This window comes from Papio anubis, chromosome 7, assembly GCF_008728515.1.
Source record: "Papio anubis isolate 15944 chromosome 7, Panubis1.0, whole genome shotgun sequence".
NCBI lineage: Eukaryota > Metazoa > Chordata > Mammalia > Primates > Cercopithecidae > Papio > Papio anubis.
Genome location: NC_044982.1, coordinates 142,958,321 through 142,981,110, shown reverse-complemented (window position 1 = coordinate 142,981,110; position 22,790 = coordinate 142,958,321). Strand labels below are relative to the sequence as shown.

General features: G+C 38.6%; 1 protein-coding gene and 1 long non-coding RNA gene across 6 annotated transcripts in view; both read right to left on the bottom strand.

Moving 5' to 3' along the window:
• The window catches only part of FRMD5 (FERM domain containing 5), a 339,227-nt gene that overhangs the window by 214,634 nt on the left and 101,803 nt on the right, over positions 1-22,790 (bottom strand). The gene's annotated exons all lie outside the window — the stretch shown is intronic.
• Positions 5,384-13,982, bottom strand: LOC116275867. Its single transcript, XR_004185185.1, has 2 exons — positions 9,281-13,982; positions 5,384-8,961 (listed from the first exon to the last, which is right to left on the bottom strand). It is a non-coding gene; the product is annotated as an uncharacterized LOC116275867 (long non-coding RNA).

The window sequence follows — 22,790 nt, the reverse complement described above, 5'->3', positions numbered from 1 at the left end:
GAAGGAAGCACTAAACATGGAAAGGAACAACAGGTACCAGCCATTGCAAAAATATGTCAAAATGTAAAGTCCACTGATGCTAGGAAGAAACTGCATCAACTAGTGAGCAAAATAACCAGCTAATATCATAATGACAGGATCAAGTTCACACATAACAATATTAACCTTAAATGTAAATGGACTAAATGCTCCAATTAAAAGACACAGACTGGCAAACTGGATAAAGAGTCAAGACCTATCAGTGTGCTGTATTCAGGAGACCCATCTCACATGCAGAGACACACACAGGCTCAAAATAAAGGGATGGAGGAAGATCTACCAAGCAAATGGAAAACCAAAAAAAGCAGGGGTTGCAATCCTAGTCTCTGATAAAACAGACTTTAAACCATCAAAGATCAAAAGAGACAAAGAAGGCCATTACATAATGGTAAAAGGATCAATTCAACAGGAATAGCTAACTATCCTAAATATATTATGCACCCGATACAGGAGCACCCAGATTCATAAAGCAAGTCCTCAGAGACTTACAAAGAGACTTAGACTCCCACACAATAATAACGGGAGACTTTAACACCCCACTGTCAACATTAGACAGATCAACGAGACAGAAAGTTAACAAGGATATCCAGGAATTGAACTCAGCTCTGCACCAAGCAGACCTAATAGACATCTACAGAACTCTCCATCCCAAATAAATGAATATACATTCTTCTCAGCACCACATCGCACTTATTCCAAAATTGACCACATAGTTGGAAGTAAAGTACTCCTCAGCAAATGTAAAAGAATAGAAATTATAACAAACTGTCTCTCAGACCACAGTGCAATTAAACTAGAACTCAGGACTAAGAAACTCAATCAAAACCGCTCAACTACATGGAAACTGAACAACCTGCTCCCAAATGACTACAGGGTACATGACAAAATGAAGACAGAAATAAAGATGTTCTATGAAACCAATGAAAACAAAGATACAACATACCAGAATCTCTGGGACACATTTAAAGCAGTGTGTAGAGGGAAATGTATAGCACTAAATGCCCACAAGAGAAAGCAGGAAAGATCTAAAATTGACACCCTCACATCACAATTAAAAGAAATAGAGAAGCAAGAGCAAACACATTCAAAAGCTAGCAGAAGGCAAAAATAACTAAGATCAGAGCAGAACTGAAGGAGATAGAGACACAAAAAACCCTCCAAAAAATCAATGAATCCAGGAGTTGGTTTTTTTAAACGATCAACAAAATTGATAGACCGCTAGCAAGACTAATAAAGAAGAAAAGAGAAAAGAATCAAATAGACGCAATAAAAAATGATAAAGGGGATATCACCAACGACCCCACAGAAATACAAACTACCATCAGAGAATACTATAAACACCTCTACACAAAGAAACTAGAAAATCTAGAAGAAATGGATAATTTCCTGGACACTTACACTCTTCCAAGACTAAACCAGGAAGAAGCTGAATCCCTGAATAGACCAATAGCAGGCTCTGAAATTGAGGCAATAATTAATAGCCTACCAACCAAAAAAAGTCCAGTACCAGACGGATTCACAGCCAAATTCTACTAGAGTACAAGGAGGAGTTGGTACCATTCCTTCTGAAACTATTCCAATCAATACAAAAAGGGAATTCTCCTTAACTCATTTTACGAGGCCAACATCATCCTGATACCAAAGCCTGGCAGGGACACAACAAAAAAAGAGAATTTTAGACCAATATCTCTGATGAACATCGATGGAAAAATCCTCAAAAATATTGGCAAACTGAAGCCAGCAGCACATCAAAAAGCTTATCCACCATGATCAAGTGGGCTTCATCCCTGGGATGCAAGGCTGGTTCAACATATGCAAATCAATAAACATAATCCAGCATATAAACAGAACCAAAGACAAAAACCACATGATTATCTCAATAGATGCAGAAAAGGCCTTTGACAAAATTCAACAGCCCTTCATGCTAAAAACTCTCAATAAATTCGGTATTGATGGAATGTGTCTCAAAATAATAAGAGCTATTTATGACAAACCCACAGCCAATATCATACTAAGTGGGCAAAAACTGGAAGCATTCCCTTTTAAAACTGGCACAAGACAAGGATGCCCTCTCTCACCACTCCTATTCAACATAGTGTTGGAAGTTCTGGCTAGGGCAATCAGGCAAGAGAAAGAAATAAAGGGTATTCAGTTAGGAAAAGAAGAAGTCAAATTGTCCCTGTTTGCAGATGACATGATTGTATATTTAGAAAACCCCATCGTCTCAGCCCAAAATCTCCTTAAGCTGATAAGCAACTTCAGCAAAGTCTCAGCATACAAAATCAATGTGCAAAAATCACAGGCATTCTTATACACCAGTAACAGACAAATAGCCAAATCATGAATGAACTCCCATTCACAATTGCTTCAAAGAGAATAAAATACCTAGGAATCCAACTTACAAGGGATGTAAAGGACCTCTTCAAGGAGAACTACAAACCACTGCTCAGTGAAATAAAAGAGGACACAAACAAATGGAAGAACATGCCATGCTCATGGATAGGAAGAATCAATATTGTGAAAATGGCCATACTGCCCAAGGTAATTTATAGATTCAATGCCATCCCTATTAAGCTACCAATGACTTTCTTCACAGAATTGGAAAAAACTGCTTTAAAGTTCATATGGAACCAAAAAAGACCCCACATTGCCAAGACAATCCTAAGCAAAGAGCAAAGCTGGAGGCATCACGCTACCTGACTTCAAACTATACTACAAGGCTACAGTAACCAATACAGCATGGTACATTTGGTACTTGTACCAAAACAGAGATATAGACCAATGGAATAGAACAGAGCCCTCAGAAATAATACCACACATCTACAGCCATCTGATCTTTGACAAACCTGACAAAAACAAGAAATGGGGAAAGGATTCTCTATTTAATAAATGGTGCTGGGAAAATTGGCTAGCCATAAGTAGAAAGCTGAAACTGGATCCTTTCCTTACTCATTATACGAAAATTAATTCAAGATGGATTAGAGACTTAAATGTTAGACCTAAAACCATAAAAACCCTAGAAGAAAACATAGGTAATACCATTCAGGACATAGGCATGGGCAAGGACTTCATGTCTAAAACACCAAAAGCAACGGCAACAAAAGCCAAAATTGACAAATGGGATCTAATTAAACTAAAGAGCTTCTGCACAGCAAAAGAAACTACCATGAGAATGAACAGGCAACCTACAGAATGGGAGAAAATTTTTGCAATCTATCCATCTGACAAAGGGCTAATATCCAGAACCTATAAAGAATTCAATCAAATTTACAAGAAAAAAACAAACAACCCCATCAAAAAGTGGGCAAAGGATATGAATAGACACTTCAAAAGAAGACATTCATACAGCCAACAGACACATGAAAAAATGCTTATCATCACTCGCTATCAGAGAAATGCAAATCAAAACCACAATGAGATACCATTTCACACCAGTTAGAAAGGCAATCATTAAAAAATCAGGAAACAACAGGTGCTGGAGAGGATGTGGAGAAACAGGAACACTTTTACACTGTTGGTGGGACTGTAAACTAGTTCAACCATTGTGGAAGACAGTGTGGCGATTCCTCAAGGATCTAGAACTAGAAATACCATTTGACCCAGCCTGTCGCTCCATTACTGCACAGGGATATACCCAAAGGATTATAAATCATGCTGCTATATAAGACACATGAATGCATTATGTTTAGTGCAGCACTATTCACAATAGCAAAGACTTGGAATCAACCCAAATGTCATCAGTGACAGATTGGATTAAAATGCTTTATATACACCATGGGAGATACTATGCAGCCATAAAAGGATAGATTCGTATCCTTTATAGGGACATGGAGTGCAGCCTGAAACCATCATTCTCAACCAAAGCTATCTCAAGAACAAAAACCAAATACCGCATGTTCTCACTCATAGATGAGAATTGAACAATGACATCACTTGGACACAGGAAGGGGAGCATCACACACCGGGTCCTATTGTGGGGAGGGGGTAGTAGGGAGGGATAGCATTAGGAGATATACCTAATGTAAATGATGAGTTAATGGGTGCAGCACACCAACATGGCACATGTATACATATGTAACAAACCTGCACATTGTGCACATGTACCCTAGAACTTAAAGTATAATAATAAAAATTAAAATTAAAAAAAAAAGGGGAAGGCCATTCTAACACATGCTACAACATGAATGGACCTTGACAACACTATTCTTGGTGGAATAAGCCAGACACAAAAGGATGAATATTGTATGATTACACTTATATGCGGTACCTAGAATAGTTAAATTCACAGAGACAGAAAACAGAATGGGGAGCTACTATTTAATGTGTACAGAGTTTCAGTTTGGGAAGATTTAAAAGTGCTGGGGATGAATGGCAGTGATGTTAGCACAATAATGTGAATGTTCTTAATGCCACTGTACTGTATACCTAAAAATGGTTAAAATGCTTATGTTTTTATATATATATATATAACCACAACTAAAAAAAACTAAAGCATATGACTGAGGCTATAAAGGAATAACAAAATAAAACTTTTCATCTCCTTTAATTTTGTTTGAATTTCCAAACCCAATTTTAAAGGAAGAATTCATATATGCATTCTTTGTCTTCCAAAATTTGACAGTACTGTGTTTTACAACCTGTCCTTGTCATAAAGGGTTTGTAGGTATATGGGATTGTGTACGTATATATAACAATTATCACTTCTCATGTGTGCCGAAAAAACCTGAATTCTGTATTTGCAACCCAAATGACAGCTTTGAGAAAACACTCCATTTTTGTACGTGTGTCTACATTTCTAAATCTACTTGAAGTTTATCAGAAACGGAAAGTTTACATTTCTCTATTCAAAAGTTGATGGGAGAGGTCCAAAAGGCAGCTGACTACTTAGATCTGGGGCTTACAAGAGAAAACGAGACTAGGAAAAAACATTTAGGAGTCTTCAGACATAGGAGTATTATTTTGTACCACTTCCTGGTATGCTTATTGTTTGTGTACTTGTCTCTTTGTCCATAATAGATTATACGCTCTTAAAAGGCAATGAAATGCCTCACTCAGCTATTTGTTCCATGCAGCATTAGCACATCATTTTTAACAGAACAGGTAGGTGTTTGATAAATTTTTTAAAAATTGAACTGAATTGAGTCCTAGACAGAGAACCCTCAAGTCCTTCTCCAGCTGGTCTACCTAGATGTGAAATTTATGAGCTTCCTCTAAATCTTGGCTAATTGTTTTGTTTCATTTGCAAATGGAAGGTCAGAGGTTTGCAGCTCAGCCATAATGTCTATATTTCAGTCTCCATTTTACTATATGAGAATCATTCAATAAATAATACAAATGAGATCTATTTTTTTTTTTTTGGTTCATTTGGCACCATACTCACCTACCCCACTGAGGATCACGGCATAGAGATTCACAGCCAGAAATAAGGCAGGAGGTCAAGCAAGGCTCCTTATGCAGGAAGGATATTCCCTCCTTCCCTTCTGGGAACACTTCAACTAACCCTATTTTAGTTTGGCTGCTTTGCCTCATTTCTAAAAAAATTTCATTACACTCCGTAGACCTTCCCTTGATGCCCTAGTTAATTAAGTTTACATAATTTCCTACTGATTAGTTTTGAACAGCTTGTTCTGGATTTTCTCTCCTTTAATTTTCTGTCTTTACTGACTGCTTAAAATCCTCAACTATGTGTTACCACAAAGTTCTCTGTTATACATACAGAAAGAAAAGCAAATCAGCATTGTGATTCATAAAGAGATCTGGGATCAACTATTTCAGGAAACAGAAACTTTTAGGTGGAATCCAGTAACAAGCCAGAAATAATAAACAACAGGAAGACGCTTGTTATATTCTTTCACACACAAAAATGAACTATGGTCCAATCGTTTACTTATATTTTACATTTACTGAGATCCTTTTCTCTGTGCTTTGGAACTCAGAGGATTAATAAAAAGAATTATTAACATGTATTTAAAATTATTGTTCAAACTGTTTTATAACCTCCTCAAATAAAATTTTGAACTGACATTTTATCTGTGTTTTGGGGCCATAAATGAATAGCTTACAAGGTAATTTAAAAATCCATTCATTTTGGTCATTTTTGTGGCTAATGTAAATTGCGACATAACCAGTGAAAGTTTCTAATAATGGAAATAGTGAAAATTAACAGGTCAGCCGTGCCACAATCTGGTCCATCTGCTACATATAGACAGCCTCAGAGGACAATGAAGAAGAAAAGTGAACCCAAAATGTCAACACCAATATCCTAAGGCCTTTCATGATCCAAGAAATGACAATTGGCTGTGAAATTATTCTGAAACCTGCTTTTCCCAAAAATTCTTTCATTTTCTTGGTACTTTAGGGACAGTAGAACAATTTATTTTCAAAAATAAATTAAATTTTATTTTTATAAATATCAAAATTCTTAGGACTGTTCAAAATTTCACACAGATTCTTTCTTGCTCACATTAACTCTACAAAGGTAAGGGTCCCCATACGCCACTAGCTCATATCAGAACACAGAGGGGAAAAGTTGACTTTAAAGGTTGCAGCAAATCTCCTTCAAAAACACTCTGCTAATCGAGAATAAGTCTGCACTGGCAAAACCAAACTAATATATTTTTAAATGTATTCTCAAATGACTTTTCTGTGGTGAGATACTCTCCACCCCATATATTGAACTATGCTAGGTCAGCCAGTATTCTTGCTATGTGACAATCAGTTCTCTTCCCTGGAGAGACCAGGTGTTTGATTTCTGGTGATTTTGTCCATAATTGACGGCCAAATGTGCTGTTTTGTACAAATCGCATTCAGTATTCTTTCACTTCTGTTGAAGACTCCCTTGTTTTATACGCCAAGAAATTCTATGAGACAGGAAGTTCCTTTAAAATTTGTTTTAAAAAATCAGTTTCCACAAACAGTCTGAAGATATTTTTTTAATTCAGACATACATAATCACTTCCTAAAAGCATAGCTGAAGGTCATATTACACAGTGATGAGATGTCAAGCAAAGGAATACATACATTTCAATTTGCAAGCTCACAAATAAGTGTTGGTACTTAGAGGAAAAAAAAATCACAGGCTTGGGAATGAAAGATAAGATATGAAACACTAGCTAATTGGCTAATTCACAAGGATAGCTTCTCCTTGGAACAAGCATAATTCCCATTATGATAAGCACTTTGCAGGTGTACTGGAGGAAGAAGAGATAAAGTTTGCCAATTAAGTTAGTGTTTTCCCAAGTGAATTCTGACTCCAACAATGGTACCAAAGGAGTGTGATGCAATTATGAACCTAAATTTCACAGGATTTTGTGCTGAAAATACTCTGTAAGCAATTCACTGAAAGTGCTCGTAATTCATGACAAGCTTCTCAAACCCTTTCTGATTATACGCCTTAAAAGACAGATTAAAATGTCCTTCTTTTACCTTTGGACCTTAGTGGTCATATATAAATATCACAGGACATTTCATGTGATTTTTTAAAAGTGAAAAGATAACTGGAAATATGCAAATATCCTACTCTCTTTGGTATGCTAGGAGGAAGATTAAGACGTGTAATCTCACAGGGCAAATCTATATGGTCCCATTACTTCTAAATGCATCCACTTAAGCAAGAAAATTTATTTGATAAACTCCTCTTAAAATATTTAAAGCAAGGATCAAGATTAGATTTCATTTTCTCATGCCAGTCTTGCTTGGTTACTAACTGTAATATTTTAATGCCATGTGTTTAAATTTGAAGGACAGAATTGGTGTCCATCCATAGTCTGGCACAATTGTTTCTAACCTCAGTGATCCTGCTCAAGCTTCACTACTGGCTGATATACTCCTAGCCGAGCTTCATCTGAGCCCAGGATTTTTTTTCCCCACTGCTTTTATTTCATTGTTCTTGAATGCCTTACTGCTTTTACTGTTATTGATGTTAGAAGTTACAATGCCTTGCTGTTTAATGCATTTGTTGTTTGTGTTGAACATTCAAAATGCTGAGATAAAAGTGGACTTGGAATAAAATGGGATACATGGGATCAAACTATGGAAATAATAAAACATTCAAAAACAATGATAAAAGCAAAGAGAAAAAACATAAAGACACACACAGTTTAAAAGCCATTCTGTGTTAAATAAGTGGTTCATTCAGTTCAATATCTTCTTTCTGTCAGCAGCACCAGGGTAAGTTTTGTAGTAAAGCTTGTCATTCATACTCTTTGATCTTATCCTCAAAAGGTTTGAAAGGTATCCTGAACATACCTACCTTTCATTAATAATACATTAAGGATGTGGTCATAACCTAGTCTTGGACCTGTCAGTTTTTCCATCCAGTAAATTATTTTTATCTTAATTATTAAAATGAATAATTCCTTTATTTGTCTTAAAACAATAGGGAGTCTAGTTCCAACTCTGCCATTGACTGGCTATTTGACCTTGGGCAACGTTTAATAACCTCTGTATCTCAATGTCCCATCTATATAATGAGGAGACTAACCTCAAATTTTATGTTTTGAGTACCAAATTTCAAGAAGATGATAACACACCTATCTTTACATTATACAAACCCCCTGTTTTGCAAGCTGTAAACTTCTTCTCCCTTTGTTTTCTCTAGCCTTCAAAGAATCGATCTCTCATGGTAGAAAGAGACCACAGAAATCATCTAATACAACCCACGGGATGCCTGAATCACCATTACAGAATTCCCCACTACCAGTCATCTTGCTCCTGTTTGGATACTATTATTGATGGAGTTTTATGAACTCCCGAGAGAGCCCACTTTATTTTCAACTAATGCCAACTGTCAGAAATTCTTCTGATATGAATTCAGATATAAATGTTGATATAAATCTGTCTCCTTGCAACTTCCTGGTTCTTCCCGTTGGGGCAACACAGCACAGACGTAAACCTTTTTTCTACATGATCCACATGATAGACCTTCTATTTTTTTTTTTTTTTTTTTTTTTTTGAGACGGAGTCTTTGCTCTGTAGCCCGGGCTGGAGTGCAGTGGCCGGATCTCAGCTCACTGCAAGCTCCGCCTCCCGGGTTTGTGCCATTCTCCCGCCTCAGCCTCCCGAGTAGCTGGGACTACAAGCGCCCGCCACCTCGCCCGGCTAGTTTTTTGTATTTTTAGTAGAGACGGGGTTTCACCGTGTTAGCCAGGATGGTCTCGATCTCCTGACCTCGTGATCCGCCCGTCTCGGCCTCCCAAAGTGCTGGGATTACAGGCTTGAGCCACCGCGCCCGGCGATAGACCTTCTAATACTGGAGGAAGCTGTCACATTCTTATAAGTTTTCTCTCTTCTCCAGGCTAATCATCCTTTAGCTTTTATTCTATCAAATTGTACACTTTAAATGCGTGAACTGTATGGTATGTGTTGCATCGCAAATTTGTTTTTTAAAAAGAACTATAGAAATGTAAGACACTTCAATTGTTAAATCTCTAGTGAAAAACTGACAGCAGCTCCAACAACACAACCCTGAGCTATGAAACTCAGAGGCCACCATTCCCCATGGGCAATTATAATTCTGCCAAAAGATCGTGACTTTGATATATAATCTGGGGAAGCAATCTGGGGATGTGGTATAAACCACATCTAGATATCATTACACATAAATGATTGTGATCTGAGCACCAAGAGATTTACTTATGGAAATCTAATACGGCTACCAGGAAATGTTCCCCTATGTACAAACTTCACTCAGCAGCTGTCATTTATATAGATTCTTATTTGGCAATTGCAGCAATCAGTTTGTTGTGAATTTTAGAAGGTAAACAAGTATTCCAAATAAACACTGTGGTTTGGAGAATATTCATTAAATAGATATTATATAAACACTATGTTCTAGAGCCTAGGAATATAAAGACATATGGAACCCACTTCTAGACCTAAGTTCTATATGAGAAGCAAAGTGGAAAGACAGGAAATTAGACAAGAAATATAAAAAAGACATTTCTGTCAATAGGGTAGACCAGATAACCTAAATAGCCTCCCCCAACAAAACTCAAAGAAACTTCAGAATAAAATATAGCAAACATTTTAAAAAAATACATAGCTAAGTTTTCAAGATGAGGGAACTACTTAGAGGTCAAAGTAGAAAAATTAAGTAAGAAAACAGAAGAGAAAGCAAATGACCCGATACTATGGCAGCCCTGTGGTTGGGATGCCGATACTGGTCTTGACAAGGAGCCACATAGGCCAAGAGAAGCCAAAGAGGAGCATCTCAAATAAAGCTAAAAAGTTTGGGCATTATCTTATAGGCATAGAGAGTTATAAGAAAATACAAAATAGGGAAGTCATGGTTAATTTCACAACTAAGAAAAATTACTCTGCCAGCAGTATGGCTAATAAATTTTGAGGTAGACCTGAGGAAGAGAGACAGGTTAAAAGACTATTAATAATCGTAAACATTTATCGAGCCCTACTATGCCATCAGAAGGCTAAGAGCTTTATATGTATTATCTCAATTATGACAACCCAATATATACATTATCCTCTCTTATCAATAATGAAATGGAGGCTCGAAGACATTAAATAATTTGCCCAAATCAGTTAGCAACTGGTTAGGTAAAATATACTAACAGTCTGATCGTTTGAATGGAAATGGAAGCTTTTAATTATCTCCTGTCATATTCAGGAGATAATTTTAAAAGGTAGAACCTAGAGGGCCTGAAGACTCCAGGAATGAGAAAAAGAGAGGTATTTAATAATGATACAAGCAATGATATCCATATGTGTTATAACATATCTATAAAATTATACAAGGGATATTAGAGTTTTCTCAATAAGCTAAACAGAATTACCATACAATATAGCAATTCCACTTCTAGGCATATACTCAAAAGAATTTAAATCAGGTGTTCAAATACTTACATATGAATGTTTATAGCAGCTCCATTCATAACACCCAAAAGATGGAAACAACCCAAACATCCATCAACAGATGAATGGATAAACAAAATGTGGTATATTCATGCAATGAAATATTATTCAGTTGTAAAAAGGAATGAAGTATTAATACTTGATACAACACGGATGAACTTGAAAATGCAGTATGTTAAGTGAAAGATGCCAAAGGCCACATATTAGATAATTCTATTTATATAAAGTATCCAGAATAGGCAAATCTACAGAGACAGGAAGCAGATTAGTGGTTGCCAGGGCCTGCAGGTAGGAGAGAAATAGGAGTGACTGCTAAGTGGGTTTCCTTTTGGGGTAATGAAAGTCTTCTGGAACTAGTGAGTGATGAGGTCACATAACACTGTAAATGTACTTAATGCCATTGAATGATACACTAAAAATGGTTACAGTGATAGATTTTATATTATGTGTATTTACCACAATTTTTAAAAGGTGAATATTGGCCTATTGATAGAGCATTTCCATGGAGATGTTTAAAGGGTAGGACTGATAGGGGTGAGGCAGAAAGATTAGTCTGTCATTAAAAAGCAATAATCATGGCTTTTATGAAGCACTTGTATTATAAAAGGGACACTGACCTTAAAATAAAGCAGTACTATGGAGAGGATTTCCATTCACTGTAAAAATCATCATCATTCATGATCTTGATAATATAAAGGGCAACACAGGACAACAATGGCCAGGGTTAGAAACAGATAAAGAGGTAGTCTCTGCCCTTACCTGTGTTTGTTTGTTTGTTTGAGACAGAGTCTCATTCTATCACCCAGGCTAGAGTGCAGCGGCGCAATCTTGGCTCACTGCAACGTCCCTGCCTTGGCCTCCCTAAGCGTTGGGATTCCAGGTGTGAGCAACCGAGCCTGCCCAAGTTTTAAAAGAGAGTAAGTAGGACTCACAAAAGCCCTACAATATAACAAGTAATAATATAAAAACTTAAGAGTAATGCAGTCAACATATGCAATGAATTCAGAGAAGAAAGTAATCAAGGCAGGTTCCTTTGAAATATATGAACCAAAATGTTATGGCACATTCTAGTGCAGTAGTTAAAAGTACAGGTTTTGGTGCCATATTGAACTTTGGCTCCACCACTTACTACCTGCCTGAACCTGTGCAAGTTACTTTTCCTCAATGTCCTTATCTGGAACATGAGAATAATAACAGAATCCATCCCCAAATTGTTGTGAGGATTAAATGAGCTATATAAACACATATTTATTTATTCATTTATTTTAAATGCTTAGAATAGTGCCTGAAGCATAGAAAGTGCTCAGTAAATATCAGTTGCTATCATCATCATCATCATCATCATCCCAGGCACTGAAGAAAGAGTAAATTGCATTTAGGAATAAAATTTGGTATTCCAGCCCAGCAATCTTCAAACTTTTGGGGGAATGCAAATAAAATAAAAATTGAAAGTCCAATAGTTACACTGAGTTGAAGTAAAACTACTCTAGCTGAAGTAATTCCTGTATGGTGAGTCACACTGTTTGGGAATTCTGTCCTAGACTTACTCAAGGAGTTATTCATTATACAACATTTCGTGAACATCTACTATGTGCTAGTTTTTACGCTAGGCTGAGTGTTTAGAGAGGAAAGATATAGGTCCTGTTCTCCAAGAAAGTTACATTCTAGTTGATGAGATAGGCAAAAACTCCCTCAATTTTAAACATCTTTATTGAGATATAATTGACAATCCCACCCATTTAACATATACAATTCAGTGGTTTTTAGTGTATTCACAGTTATGTAACCATCATCACAATCAGTTTTAGAGCATTTTCACCATTCCCAAAAGAAATCCTGTGCCCATTAGCAGTCACTCCTCACTTTCCATTAACTCTGTCCCCAACAGCTCTACGCAACCCCTAATCGACTTTGTGTCTCTATAGATTTGCCTATTCTGAACATTTAATATAAACAGATTCATAAATATATGGTAAAAATCCAACAATTTTAAGATCACTCTACAATAATTATAATATTTCTTTATTTAAGTATTTAAGCAATATCAGGACTTAGAAAAGAGAAATGATGCTCTGATTCTTGTTCCACAGGTTTTCATTCCATGTGTTGATACCTCTGACAGATATCAACTGTTTCAGGTTATCTCTCCTCACGTTTTTTCCCCTTCCTTCCCCAAAACCTTGGGTGTACAGAGAGGTACTCAGGATTGAAATTAAGAGGAGAGAAAACAATACTGGAGGCTATCAGTTATTCATTCCATACCATATGCCAGGCACTATGATATACATTATATACGTGCCCTCCTTTAATTGTCACAATAACTCTGGGAGACAAAAACTACTAGTATCTTCATTTTATAAAGGAGGAAGCCGAGGTTTAGAAAGGTTAACTAGCTTGCCCAAAGGCACACAGCCAGTGACGTCAGAGGTGGGATCCAAACCCCTGTTCAGTCTGACTACAAAACCATCAGCTCTAAGCCCCTAAACTGTTAAGCTCTTTCACTCAGCAGTGGTTTTCTCCTGACCCAGTCAAAGTGGCTGATTCTTCAAGGAACTCTTTAATGTATAATATAAATGGATTCTTAATACTACTGATAACTTTCATATTTATTCTATATTTTACAGACTTATATTAAAAACTCAGGTTTCAAGAGAAAATAAAAGTTGGCTAGCAGACTGATATAATAGAAAGAATTTATCAGCACAGGAGGGGACAGAAAGATGGTGACTCTGGGTCTCACATTTGTTTGCCCTCCCTTTTCCCATTCTACAGCATGAATGTACTTTACAACTTCAGACATGCTTTTAAATATTTCTTTGCGAGTCCATTTTTATATATAGAACAAGAAAAGAAATACCACATAAAACTATTAACAATGGCTTTAAGTATATGTGTAATGTGGAACTGACCACTCCTTGTCAGTACCAGAGTTTCCAGTAGATAAACAGGCATGTCTGCTTGTCCTTTAAAAAGTTTATCAGGGCTGGGCATGGTGGTGCCCACCTGTAATCCCAGCACCTTGGGAGTCCACATGGGAGAATCACTTGAGCTCAAGAGTTCGAGACCAGCCTGTTTAGCATGGCAAAACCCAGTCTCTACAAAAAATACAAAAATTGGCCGGGTGTGATGGCATGTGCCCATAGTCCCAGGTATTTGGGAGGCTGAGGTGGGAGGACGACTTGAGCCCAGGATGCGTAGCTTGCAGTGAGCCAAAGTCACGCCACTACACTCCAGCCTGGGCAACAGAGCCAGATCCCATGTCAAAAAAAAAAAAAGTTGATCACTTCCTAACAGGAGGCATTTTATTTGGGTGGTTTTCTGCAGTCAGAGCAAGCAGAAGCAAAGCAACTGGGACATAAAGAACAGAAAGAACTTCAGTGGGAGATGTTTGTAGTGCATGTAGCCAGGTAAGTCAAGACATCAGAAGTGCCTATTATAAAGCAGGAACAAAGAGAAAGTGGCTGATTAGGCCTAAGGGCCCAATGAAATTTTGCCTTCCACGTCTCTCACTATTTATCATAAAGAAAGAACACAGCAAAGACCTCCATCACACTAACCCTTAGCAGTGTACACCCTGCATGCACGCACACATGCATGCATGCTCACCTCCGTCCCTCACTTCACTTGAACTTAATCTGTGTTTACGGAGCTCCTACTTGAATTCCCATTTTAAACTTGTCTATCCTGAAGTTGGGGCCAAGAATCCAAAAATCTGTGGTATAGGGTACAATTTTAGATCCCATTTATAAGCTGCAAGGTCATAAGCGAGTTATTTAATCTCCTAGATCCTCAGCATGCTTGCCCATAAAATTACTGAGATGATGTAAATAAAATCCCTAGTGAGTACTGCTCTCTTTAGATGTCCCATTTGATTTGTAACTATATCTCAGCATATACAATATTTAGCCACAATAGCTAGCTCAATATGTTAAAATTAAAGATAAAATGTTATGGAAGCCCTGCCTGTCTAAATTACCAAAGAGATGAATAACTGCCTTTTTTTTTTTTTGAGATAGAATTTCATTCTTGTCGTCCAGGCTGGAGAAGAGCAATGGAGCAATCTTGGCTCACTACAACCTCTACCTCCTGGGCTCAAGTGATTCTTCCGCCTCAGTCTTTTGAGTAGCTGGGATTATAGGTGCCCACCACCACGCCCAGCTAATTTTTATATTTTTAGTAGAGACGGGGTTTCACCATGTTGGCCAGGCTGGTCTCAAACTCCTGACCTCAGGTGATCCACCCACCTCACCCTCCCAAAGTGCTGGGGTTACAGGCGTAAGCCACTGTGCCTGGGTGAATAACTGCAATTTTCTTCTGACAATGTGCATTTTAAAATTAAGTCTTATAGTACTTATTTCCAAAGAAAGTGCTGTATTTTAATCACTCTACATCCCATGTTTTGAATTTTTTAAAAGACTACTATGAATCCTTACCATGACAACTAAATTCTTTCCATTATGAAAGCCTGCAAATACATAATCTGAGAAAATGGGCAATTTGAGACAACCTAACACAACCAGCTTGGGGACCCTGCACAAAGAGCACCGTAACTATGGAAACACCTAGCAATGAACTTACACTATAAATCACAGAACCTGTTCCATTATTCAAGCACCAAGCATTTGAGATCAATTTATAGCAACTGTAAGCTATTAATAATGGTATTCTATTTAATTTGTCAAACGCAATTTTCTCTCTCAATGAAATCTTTGGGAAATACTGAAGTATTTTTCTTCAGGAAAAGAAAATGTTAAATCCACCTAAGTGGTACAGTATACCTGACTGGTGGTACGGTATACTTGACTGATGGTTTTTAACCTCTTTGTGAAACGAATATTATGAAATCAAGCTTATTTAGCACTTGGCATATGTTTATGATATTATTTACATTTTACATATATAGCCAGATATAGATATAAGCGCGCACACACACACACAAACACATGCACACACACACCTATATACCCTGTTTCTTCAACCAGGTTAATAAATTCCTTAAGAACAGAAAACATAACTTAGAAGTCTCCTTATTACCAGTGCTTAGTGGAATGCCCATGATCCAGTCTTTAATGAATGCTTTCCTGACTAATTTTAGCTCTTCTTTTCTAAGCACAGGAGACTTTGGAAGAAGATAAATCACAGCATACTAATGTGAACAAGATTTTGTAATGGGGGAAAAATGGGAATCAGTAACTGAATGAATCTTACAGTGCTAAGTTCCAGAAGGAGGTGTATAAGAAATACCCTTGAAGGAGGTGTATAAGAAATACCCTTATATACATGATATCTGGTTAATTAAACACTCATCTTTTTTCCACAAACTTTTTTTTATTGAGAAAACAAACTCTAGGCCAGTGCTAACTCTTAATTTTCTTCCACCCATGGGAATTTTTTTTTTAACTGGTAGGTTTTGCTTTTTCTCTAGAATTGTGTGCTGCTGAGCCTCTACTCTCCTCTCTCCCTGCTTCCCCTCAGTCAAGAGAGGAAGGAAAAATACATAGTGCCTATGTACGAATGTTAGGATAGAGCTGAGGCCTGACATCCTACATGAAATATAAACAGAGCACACCTCACTGTATGATGACACAGGATGTAAGAGAAGCAGACTTTGAAGTATTTAAGTTTAATGTTCCCATTTTTTAATTTAAAAAGCAAGGGAAATAAACTGCTTCATATTTTTCTCTCATAAAACAGTAACGTGTAGGTATTTTTCTTTTGGTCATCAGTCTCTTTTGGGAATCTAGTCCCTTAATTCAAAGGGTCTCTTCCCTCTTCTGTATGTCTGGTCCTTCAGATTCCATTCCACAATGTTCTACAAGTCAGCCTCCATCCTTTCTGTTCTAGCTCAAAGGTCTTCATTAATTCTCAGCCAAGCTACCATATTCACCTCCAAATTGGTCTCACAGCTCCCAGTCTTCCCCTATAACTCATTCTATTTGGTGCTGCCAAATTAACGTTGCTAAGATACAGCTGTGATTCATGAAGTCACAAATATTTCTTAAGCACACACTCTCTATGCCAGACACTGTGCTAGACTCTAAAGATTCAGAGAAAAAGACACACAGTTGCTGTTGTCATCTTATCTCATGAAGCTTACATTCTAATGATGTATTCTGCACAAAATTCATCAACCCATTGCCAAAGGAATTAAGTGTAATTTCCTTACTCTGTTCATCATAGGATATGAGCTAAGTGATCCTTTCTAGATTCATCTCCTACTGCACCCTTGCCCTCTGTTCTAGTGAAGTGGGTTTTGCTCATCTATAATTTTGCTACAACCATGCTCCTATTTCTTTCTGACTTCTGCACCTAGAATCCTCTCCCTCCTCTCCCCACATCAGTCTCTAGAAACATAATCTAAATTTCAAGGCCTAATGTTTCTCTCCCTATAATGTCCTCTGAAACTTTTATTTTACTTCACATTATAGTAATTGTGTATTTATTCTATCCTCTGCCTTACTTTTTTTTTTTTTTTTTTTTTTGAGACAGTCTCACTGTCACCAGGCTGGAGTTCTGTGGCACAATCTCAGCTCACTGCAACCTCCACCTCCCGGGTTCCAGTGAATCTCCTGCCTCAGCTTCCCGAGTAGCTGGGACTACAGGCATGCACCACCACTCCCAGCTAATTTTTGTATTTTTAGTAGAGACAGGGTTTCACCATGTTGGTCAGGATGGTCTCGATCTCTTAACCTCGTGATCCACCCACCTCAGCCTTCCAAAGTGCTGGGATTACAGGTGTGAGCCACTGCACCCGGCCATTACTCCCTTTTTATTACTCACAAAAATTAGCACAGAAACTTGTATACATTAGATAGCGAGTATTTTTAGGAATGTACATATTTTCTAAACTCTCTTCCATTCCTTCCTTCAGGACGAAAAGAAACTTGATCTTATCAGGGTAGGGAAAGGGAAAGGCATGAAGCAACAAGGAAGACTGACCGACGAGCACTTCTCCTGAAGTTATTTAATCTGAAACTTGAACGTAAATGAGGCTAGTCAGGTGAAGAAGGGTAGAAATGACTACATCTATTAGATTATGCAAAAGCATGGATGAGAGACAATACTCTGTTGACAAAACACTGCAACCATGCTAATATCTTCATGGAGCAATACAACCCAGCCCCACTGAAAAAAATAATCATAAAAGTCTTCACCATTATATATCATAATAGTTGCATTTTGGGGTGAGTGAATCAGCTTGCAAGAACCCTCTTTCTCAAAGACCATACTTCCACATTGCATTCCATATCTCCAGAAACATATGGACTCTGGCATATGTGCTTACCATGAACCCAAGATACACACTGACCCAAGCCAGGTCAGCCAGATTCCTTCTCCTGGGAGTTTGGAACTGGAACCATGAGAACAAATCAAGGCAGTGTCTTCATGAGTTACTCAGGTACTGCAGCTTGGTCGTTTTTCTACCAAGTAGACTGTGGAGCAAAGAAATCTTGTCTGTATATAGATAAGAAGCAGATATGCAAACAAAAGCAGAGGGAGAGGGAGCATGGGCACCTCCTAGGTCCAGGCCAGCTTTCCATTTGTTCCCTAATTCCAGTCTCCCTCTGAGGCCCAGCTGCTCCCATTCTTAGGTCTGGCAAGCTCTATATCCTTATAATAAACCCCTCTTTCTGCTAAGGCTAGCTCAAGTTCTTCTCAGATACCTATAACCCATTAGTCCTAACTAGGACATAAACGTTTTATTGAGCCACCAAACTCGCACTTAACAGTGTGTTGGAATTCCTCTAGTATTTATCAAGCTCCTACCATGCTCAACTTATTCATCACCAGTACAGACATCTAAGAGTTTTATTTTCCATTTTATTTAACATTTTCTTTTGATTGTAGCACAAATTATTTTAGGTCACACATACTTAAAAGTTTTGTGTCATAATGTAAACCCAAAGCCTATGATTCGTGTTTTATTTTGCAGCTAATATTCACTCTGAGTTACTGATATATGCATATCAATATTCTGAAAGACACGTTGGGAGATAAAGGGGCAATGAGTTCAAAAGCCATTTTTCATCTCTTTAATCAGACCAAGTTCATCCAACAAATTTCAATTGTGCTGATAAACAGTTTTAAGAAAATTCATCAAGGAACACATTGAAACGGCCTCTCTAGAAAGCTCTGACAGAATTATTATATCCATAGATATAACATTACCATGATCCAGTGATCAACTGTGCATTACTCACTGGACCCCTAGGGAGCCAGCCAATATACAGTCCCACCCAACAAGATTAATATAATCCAGCAGCAGAGTATTTCTCAAAATTACCCAAGCATAAGACTCATCTAGAGCATTTGAAAACATACAGATTCCACGAGTCCACCTGAGACCTCATCAGAATCTCTAAGAGACAGGACTTAGACTCCATTCATCTAATGAGCACCTCTAGGGGATTCACACTTCCCTTTTTTTTTTTTTTCTTTGAGTCAAGAGTCTTGCTCTGTTGCCCAGGCTGGAGTGCAGTGGTACAAACATGGCTCACTGCACCCTCAACCTCCTGGGCTCAAGAGATCCTCCTGCCCCAGTCTCCTGAGTAGCTGGGACCACAGACATGCACCACGACACTTGGCTAATTTAAAAAAAAAAATTTGTAGAGCTAAGGTCTCACTATGTTGCCCAGGGTGGTCTCAAACTCTTGGGTTACAGCGATCCTCCCACCTTGGCCTCCCAAAGTAATGGGATTATAGGTGTGAGCCAACTCGCCTGGCTTGAATTCACAGTTTCTGTTTAGCATGACTTTAAAAATGAACCCCGAGCTTCATGCCCAAAAGGGAGCCCCTGTCAGATGTTGCTGAAGGAGCTCTGATTCACCTGTGCTTCTTCTTCTTTCTTGCATTTTCTTACCTTCATTTAATTTTCTGGCTTCTCCTCAAATGTACCCCCTGCAGCAAGATTCTGTAGCTTTCCCAGAGTTCAGTTACTTTATTCCCTCCTGGCATGGCCAAGTGGAAACCCACTGAGATAAAGGAACTGCTCCTATACCTTCTCCCCATTCTTGCCCTAGTCCTTCTAACTGTATGCTGTGCTCAAAAGGATGCCTGACTGGATATGGCCTGGCCTTGAAAGCCCGCTTCCACCCTAAACAGACTCCAGGAAGGCTGACCTACTCTTACTACATAAGAGTAAATTGGCTGGGTGCAGTGGCTCACCTGGTGGTGAGGGTGATTACAGGGTGGGCCTATAATCCCAACACTTTGGGAGGCCGAGGTGAGCAGATCACCTGAGGTCAGGAGATTGAGACCAGCCTGACCAACACGGAGAAAGCTTGTCTCTCCCAAAAATACAAAATGAGCCAGGCCTGGTGGTAAATGCCTCAAATCCCCGCTACTCAGGAGGCTGAGGCAGGAGAATAGCTTGAAGCCGGGAGGCAGAGGTTGCGGTGAGCCAAGATCACGCCATTGCACTCCAGCCTGGGCAACATGAGTGAAACTCCATCACAAAAAAAAAAAGAAGAAGAGTAAATTAAATTATGTCCATCATTCCAACTCAGGGTGATCCATTTAATCACAATGCTGCACTTTTGCTATATAAACACTGCAGCAATTGTAGTAGCATAAGCCCACTCATTTAACAACCTGAAACAAATGCTCCAGTGTATTACTGAAGGATCAATCTAGTACAGTGTTTTTTTTTTTTTTTTTAGACAGAGTCTTGCTCTGTTGCCCAGGCTGGAGTACAATGGTGTGATCTTGGTTCACTGTAACCTCCGCCTCCTGGGTTCAAGCAATTCTCCTGCCTCAGCCTCCTGGGTAGCTGGGACTACAGGCACGAGCCACCACACCCAGCTAATTTTTGTATTTTTAGTAGAGACAGGGTTTCACTGTGTTGGCCAGGCTGGTCTTTTACTCCTGACCTCAAGCGATCCACCCGCCTCAGCCTCCCAAAGTGCTGGGATTACAGCACTCTGTAAGTGAGGCCACCACACCCGGCCTAGTAGTGTGTATCTTTAAATTTTGTAGAAGGGAACTTGCAGGAGGGCACTCCTTGGCCACTCCATTTCATACACCACACATGTGTTCTTAAGGTCAATGTGCAGACAGTCACCACTCTGTATTCCAGCTATTCCAGCTGTCACACAGGGGAACTACTCACTGAAAAATGTCGGGAGCAAGAAAGGAGGCAGTGAGAAGCAGGGATGATGGTGAGTGACCCTTGCCATATCTTACCCTTACTGATGCTTCATACAAAAAATGTGGGGTCTGCTTTGGAAAGTACAAAAAGCACGATAATGAATCAACAGACAAAATAGAGAATGGATGTCTAGAAGAGTTTATTTGTCGATTTACTGATAACAGTTAATCAAATAAGGTAATGATGCAAAATTATAATGCTATCATTTTAGTACGGAACATACAGGATTTTTTTCCTTCACAAAAGCTAGTGAGAGAACAAGAAGTTCAATAAAACCACTTTGTTCTCTGAAATAAAGAATACTTCTGATGGTTAAATCCACTTTGCCAGAGTTGATGAGTGCAAGTAAAGTAAACCTAAGGGGAGAAAAAGAACAGCTACCCTCACCTGTAGGAACAGCAAACTTTGTAGAAAAATTCTGAAGTGCCTTTAGCAAAGCCTCACTTTGCCTCTGCAAAACTCTGCTCTTGGGAGACTTCAGACAAGCAGCCTGGGCCATAAGGCTTATCTGGGTCAGACTTGAACCCTTAGAATGACATGGCTATGAAAGTGTCCAGGTCAAACAGACAAGAAGAGGGGCTCCTGTACTAACCTTAAAAGGAGTAGAAGGTGCTACCAGAGCAGACTATAGGGAAGCTCTCTGAAGAAAGCAATGTATCTCAGGGGAGGGCTCTGCCTTTAATACTGTAGATAGAATAATATTTACAGTGTATAAACACAAATACGCAGAGCCATCTATCTGTGTCTTGGAGATTCAGACTAGTAACTTGTCTAATGTGTGCAAACTCCTGTAGGCAGAAGGACTGCTACTGTGTGCTCAGATGGGTACACAGGACAAATTAGGTTTACTCAACTTCAGAGAAACCATGCCAAAATATTCTTCCCAAACAACTGATTTCAACTTGTTCTTGTTTTCCTCCAATACCGGCCTGACAAACTGTTTTATACGTGCATTTGACTTTTCAAAAATGTGCATGCAATCATGGCAAACTCAGCAAGTCTTTGTGCTCCAGGAGCTGCAGAACGGCCTTTGAATGACATGTGTACTGCATCCTAACATAAAATGTCATCTTCTTAAAGTCTAGGAGAAAGGACCTGCAGCAGCATGAACCTGGTGTGACCCTGTGTTATGTGCATCAGCAAGAGCCAAATGCCTAAAGCAGCCAGAAAACAATGCCATGCTCCCGAAAGGTCAGAGTGACAAAAAACAAAACTAAACAAACAAACAAAAAAACGAAATAAAAAGTCCAAGCTTCAATGATTATGTTACTCTCTGTCACCTGACTCTTCACTGAACAGGAAGCATATTCTCTACAAAAAGAGACACAAGGCCAGGCGCGGTGGCTCACGCCTGAAATTCCAGCACTTTGGGAGACCGAGATGGGCGGATCACAAGGTCAAGAGATTGAAACCATCCTAGCCAACATGGTGAAACTCTGTCTCTACTAAAAATACAAAAATTAGCTGGGTGTGGTGGTGCGCGCTTGTAGTCCCAGCTACTTGGGAGGCTGAGGCAGGAGAATCACTTGAACTCGAGATCGCGCCACTGCACTCCAGCCTGGCAACAAAGCAAGACTGTCTTGAAAAAAAAAAAAAAAAAAGAGAGAGACACAAGCAGAAAAGCAATCTACGAGTTAGCTTCTGTCAGAGCCTTGGGTCTTTCTTTAACCACAGAATTAGAAAATTATGAACCAGAACCGTAAATGTACCATTTCCTCACCAATGGTCATTTGAC